This window comes from Propithecus coquereli, unplaced genomic scaffold, assembly GCF_000956105.1.
Source record: "Propithecus coquereli isolate 6110/MARCELLA unplaced genomic scaffold, Pcoq_1.0 Scaffold194, whole genome shotgun sequence".
In the NCBI taxonomy this organism is placed as follows: domain Eukaryota; kingdom Metazoa; phylum Chordata; class Mammalia; order Primates; family Indriidae; genus Propithecus; species Propithecus coquereli.
Genome location: NW_012144300.1, coordinates 940820 through 947128, shown reverse-complemented (window position 1 = coordinate 947128; position 6309 = coordinate 940820).

The window sequence follows — 6309 nt, the reverse complement described above, 5'->3', positions numbered from 1 at the left end:
AGTAAGAAGGGATTTTCCTGGAGTTAGTGGGTAAGATCTAGGAGATAAAGATGGAGGGATAGAGTTGGAAAAAAATATGTATGGGTGTCAAAAAGAGATATCCTGGTCTGCAAGTAGATTACTGACCTCTTAAGCAGAGAAATTAAGAAAATCAACTCCTGAGAGTTTGCACAACTTCCCTGATTCCTGAAGGAAGAGAATCTGTGTCCACTGGGGTTTCCACGTTGACTGACAGTTACGTATTTAAAAGGAGAATGGCATATTGCATGTTTAACGACTTTTGAAAAGTCATATGCAAAGTTGTTTTTTTCACACAGCAACATGATACAGTGCTTTGGGAATGGAAACTTCAATTCAGAGATCTTATTTAAAATCAAAATTCACCCCTCACTCCTCAACCCTCTTTAAAGTTGCTGTTTTTGATTCTTATACCACCTATGAAGAGCCCAACTTGGGCTTCTCAGGGTGACATCCCATAAAATCCCATGGCAACCAAGCTTTCCATGACAAGTACCCAGCTGGCTTTCTGTCTCTCTATATGTCATCAAACAGGCAGGCAGCTGTGAGTCATCAAGTACATATTGGGGCCATTTGGGAGATCATTTTTATAAAGACGAAAAATGTGTTTGAGTGTTTATTGGTGTCTTCACTTCAGTGTGAGATAAAGAAGTGCCATCAAGTGGTTCAGTGGGCCCTTAGAGTGGGGTCCTGGGACCAGACTCTGTAGCATCACTTGGGAACCTGTTAGAAAAGCAGTTCTCAGGCCCCACCCAGACCTGCTGAGTCAGAAACTCTGGGAGTAGGGTTCAGTAATCTGAGTTTCAGTAAATCCTCCTGGCGACTGTGATGCAAGCTCAAGTTTGAGAACCACTGCGTAATATGCGGATGAGGTCAGGAGAACTAAGGAAGTAGGTCAGGGAAAGAAGCCAACTCAGGGCAACTCCCTCCAAAACACTGATATTATTACGTGGCTGAAAGAAGTCTGAGCATTAAGAATGACCTTCCTCAGGGTTAGGAAATGAACCAAGCACAGCCAGAGGGAGTGAGGGAAAGGATGAGGTTAGTACTGCTTTTCTCTTGAGGTTGAAGCTGAGAGGGTTAATCAGGTCAACAGTACTTTGTCCAAAATTCTGACATCACGAAAGCTCTGAAAATCAAGAATTTTACTGTAAGTTTGGCACCAAAACTCACTGGCACCAAAACCTGATTGGAATTCATGCGAGGTTATTTATACTCATAATATTTATCCCACTTAGAGGGATTTTTCTCATTTTGCTTTGATAATTCTGATATATTTGATTATGGGTATGGTCCCAGACCCTGCTCGAGCTCTCAGTGACGCACCATATTTGCCTTCTAAAATTTCGAAAAACCCTAAATTCTGAGGATTTAAGATAAGTGATTGTGGATCTGGATGTGTTTAAGAGCTTCTGGTCATTTCTCAAGGCCGGCCAACGGAAGCCAATTCCCTTTTCTTCCTTCTTGGGCTCTGCTGTAGAGACCCAGCTGCCTGAAATATAGGGTCCTCCCAGCCAGAGGCTGACTTAGCCCTAGGATAACTCTCCTGGGGAGGCAGCGGGTCTGAGAGCCTCTAATAGAGAGGAGATTCCCACTTTCTCTCTCCGAGGCGCCCCAGATTTTGAAGTCCTCAAACACAAAGCCGCAGTTTGAACTGCTTCGAGCAACAGTACCTTACAGAGAGCCCTGTGTGCTGAATGAATGGAAGAGGCCTCGTGAAAAAAAATGTAATCCGGGAGATGCAAGAGAGCTCCGGTTTCTAGAGTTGAGGGAGTTCTCTTTTGCCATCATCTTACTAGACCAGTGAACTCTCAGAGCAAGGACCAACTGGAAGAGAAGGTAGAGATTATCCGTCTCCCTTCTTTTTTTCTTTTTAAATTAACTAATTTTTATTTTTAAATTTTGATTTTATTAGTTTTTCCACAATATTCTTTTCCTATTTACTTGTCGTGTCTCTTTTAATCTCCTCTTGGCTGTGACAGTTTTTCTGACCATGCCCGTTTTTTGACGACCTTGACATTTTTGAAGAGTATTGGTCAGGTATTTCTTAGAATTCTCCTCTACTGAAATTTGATGTTGTTCCCCTAATTAGACTGGGTTGTGGGTTTTGGGAGGAAGGAACAATGCCATTCTTATCACATCACATTAGGTGCTATGGATCGCTTATTGTCTCTTTATACCACGGTCCCAGCCTCGGATTCTCCAAGGTGATGCTCAGCTCCGTATTCAGAGTGGAGTCCTGGCTGGCTCACTTGTGCTGGTCTACACACGTTTTGCCAGTGAAAATAACCCAACTCAAACTTAACTCGAAAAAGGAATTTCTTGATTCATGTTGCTACAAACCCAGAATACTGGTTTCAGGCATAGCAGGATCCAGGAACTCGATCACAGTCATTCAGAATCTGCCTCTTAAGTATTTGGCTTTGTTTCTTTTGGTTTGGCTCCCTTTTTAGAAAATAGCCCTCTTCACATTTTAGAAAAGATGATTCCTAGACACTTTGGATTCCTCGTATGATCCTCAGAGCTAGGATTTTTGGGGAAAAAGAGCATGCTTTCATGAAAGTCCAGCAGGAGCCCCAGGAAAGGGTTTCATTGGCTTAATTTAGGTCAGAGCCTTATTCAAGCATCTGGGGCAGGGGATGTACTGGTGTGCTTGGCCAGGCCTGAGTCACACGCCCATTCCTAGAGCTGAGGGCATCGGGCCAGCCACACCTAACCCCTGCCCAAAAACACACTTCTCCTGTCCCCAACAGTCTACACGCTCCATAAGAGGAAAAATTCCCATTTTGTTCACTTTATCTTGTGCCTACATCAGTCTCTGGCTGCTGCTGGGTGCTCATGAAGAATCTGTTGAATGAGTGAAAGATAAAACAAGCAGATTAAATAGGAGAGGGGTGAAAGGGCAGCTCACGAAAGAATGAACGGGTAGCCTAGAGGACATCAGCAGAGCCCTGCTGAGCACATCCGCCATGCTGGGGGCCCGGAAAACAGCTGTGCCCTCCACAGCATTCCCTCCTCCTCCCTGGCAAGGCCTTGCACCCCGACCTCGACTTCTAGACCCCTTTCTGTAGGCAATCTTGAGCCTGATAGTTACAAGACATGTGATCCTAGACAAATCATTTACTCTTTCCTCCTTAATTTTTCTATCTGTGAAATGAGGATTCTGTGTTTCTTAGCTGGTAGGGACTAAATGCTAGATCTTACACAGAGCTCTTAAGAGAGTCACACACACAGTGTGCTCAGTAAACACTCGCTCTTGTTGGTTGTGGTATTTGTGGCAATACTAGGAAATGTACGGTCTGTTGGAGGTTTTATAGGAGGGATTTATGCTCTGGACCGGAGACTGGACAAGATGATGACTCAGCCTCTTATTAATTCTAAGTCTGTGGCTTTAGGTGTCAATCTGAGTGAAGACTAATTTTCTTTTTCTAACCATAGCAAAGCTGTGGTTCGCTCTAAGTAGGGTATTTTCCCTCAGAAACATATATAGGTAGTTTTGCAGTACATCACAGTGCCGTGGTTAAAAGCATGAACTATGGAACTAGATCATGTGGGTTCATTTTTGACTCTACAACACATTAGTTGTGATGTTGGGCAGTTATGCAGCCACCCTCTGCTTTGATTTTTTTCTTTTCATATTTAACATGGGGCTAATAGTAAAGGGGCTAAGCCTACTGTTCTCAATTTTTCTTAGACCTTGTAGATACCTGTTTGGGCAAGCACACAGACTGGTCATGTCACCAATTGTCATATTACAGCCCACCTATTATTGTAGTGCCTCTGGACAATAAAGCAAGGTGGTGCCAACAGGATTGTAAGTGCACAAAGAACTGGATGATAGAGCCAGCTGATGTGGCTAACTAATGTTAGTTTTTGCAGCTATATAAAGCAATTATGCAGAGTTTCACAGTGACAGGCCTTTCTGCAACCCGGCAAGATCTCCCCTTGACAGGCAGAATACCATTGCCACCAGCCTGAGCACATCTCTTAGCAGAAACTGAGGAGATTTGCAAATTCTCCCTGCTCTAGCCTCTCCCCAGCTTGATGTTCTTTATGAGCACTTGAGGAAAATGTATTCTTAGAGCTCTGTAGTAAACTGTGGTCTTTAAGCTTTATGTGTCAGGATATCCAATTCTAGCAGGCCTCCAACCCGGTCATTCACAGGATCATTTCAGTTCTAGGTAATTCTGGAGTGAACATTTCTCGTTTCTCTGACCATGTTTTAATTATCCTCTCCAAAAGAAGATAAAAATAGCTAATTGGTGAATGTGAATGTGCTGGGCTGGGTACAACACAATGGGTAATTGTTAGGCCACCAAAGCGAGACCCTGACTGGCTCTTTTTCTGTTTGTCTTACAAATCTGTAGGAAGCGCAAGGAAGTTAGCATTGCCTTTCTCTGTGAGGTAAGCAGACCGCACAGACCTTTTACCAGCACCTCGCAGCATGGATCAGGGGGAACTTGACTGCAGGTTATCAGTCCAATCTTGGCCTCAGAGCTGTGTTTTTATGTTTTTAGAGAAGATTAAATATCAGCCATTCACGAAGCTGATATTCTGATTGCCGCTCGACTTAGTGAACTTTACGAATATTCTGATAGAATTAAGAGGAGCGGAAGAGAGGCAGGAGGGGATATTGATTCCCTAATCTCTAGTGCTTTGAGATGTACAATTAAAAAAAATTAAAAGTAGCGAGGAAAACACAGTTTGGGAAAATGATTCATTGAGAGGCGGGGCTAACTTTGAACCTGGGTATTTGATTGAAAGAGAAAAAAATCCAGTCTTAAAAATTCCAATTGGCCTTTTAGTTACCTTGAGGTCAGTGTATCGCCTCACCTCTGCCACATCCATCCATCCATCCATTAGGATGGTGACGGAATCTAGGAATGTACAGATATAAATGAGAGGGATCGCTGCATCCAAGGGGCAGAGGTCTGCGAAAGGCTCACAACCATCCTCATGGTTCAGGATCTGCAATTCTGCATGGCAGGGGCATGTGGAAGTGGGAAGCACACATTTCCCTCTCTGTGAGGTGTCTCTCTCTTTTCTTTGACAGGTCTGTGGCATTTCTTGGAACTAGAATTCACTTCAAAGATGAACTGATTCAACGTCATTAAATTTGTAGCTTGTGCTGTGTCTGCAGGCAACACTCAGGTAGTGAAAGCAAAATAAAGAGAAAAAGCAAAAAGCCATGTCTCCAAAGGGTAGTATTATTGCAAGAGGTTAACGAAGACTTTTTCCTGCATTCCAGAGCCGTGGGGTGGCAGTGCATTGCAGCATGCTTTTAGAGCCTGCCTGTCCCTGCCGTCAAGGTCCGCCTGTCCTTGCCATCCCCCAGTGCCCATCAAAATAGTGCACAGATAACAAAGGCGGTAGTAGTTTAACTGACCCCTGCTGTGCCCTGAAATTTTGGAGTAAATTGCAAGAGGCTGCTTTGGCTTCCTTGGTACAGGAGAATAACCTCCATTCCCTGCTAACGATGTTATATTAGGAGGAGGCAAGGATTTGTGGTAGACAAAATCAAAGCTGAATTGAGATAATTATTAAAGAAAATTAATCTCTAAGCTTTCCTTCATTCCTTTTCTCTAGACTAGCATGGGTTCTTCCAAAGTCTTTCTATACAGCTATTTCAATATTCAGGCACAAATTTCCCCTTGATATTCAACTACTGTTACGCATGATACTTACAATGTTTAGAGTATTTTAAAAATCTTTTTAATTAGTCTTTTCATTAAACATTTATTTTTAAAATAATGTTTCTGTTATAGTTTGAAAAGATTATACAATATTATAAAAATTGGGAAGTAAGAGAGAGTGAAAATTAAAACCTGATAGATATGAAATTGCTATAGTCCAGTGGAGGCCTCAATCCATCAGTCAGGTTGCTCAAGGCAAAAAAGACTTTTTATTTTAGATGTATTTCTATTATTGCATTTACCACATTAAAAAACATCAAATCATTATCTATAGTCTCACTTGGGAGTAGGAACACTTTCTTACTTATTTTTCTCCATAGATTTTATTTAATTATCATTTTTTTTGCAGCTTTTTTTTTGAGACAGAGTCTTGCTCTGTTGTCAGGGCTAGAGTGACATGACATCAGCCTAGCCCAGCAACCTCTAACTCCTGGGATCAAGCGATCCTCCTGCCTCAACCTCCTGAGTAGCTGGTACTATAGGTATGCACCACCATGCTCGGGTAATTTTTCTATTTTTTGTAGAATTGGGGGTCTCTCCCTGTTGCTCAGACTGGTCTCAAACTCCTGGCCTCAAGTGATCCTTGTGCCTCGGCCTC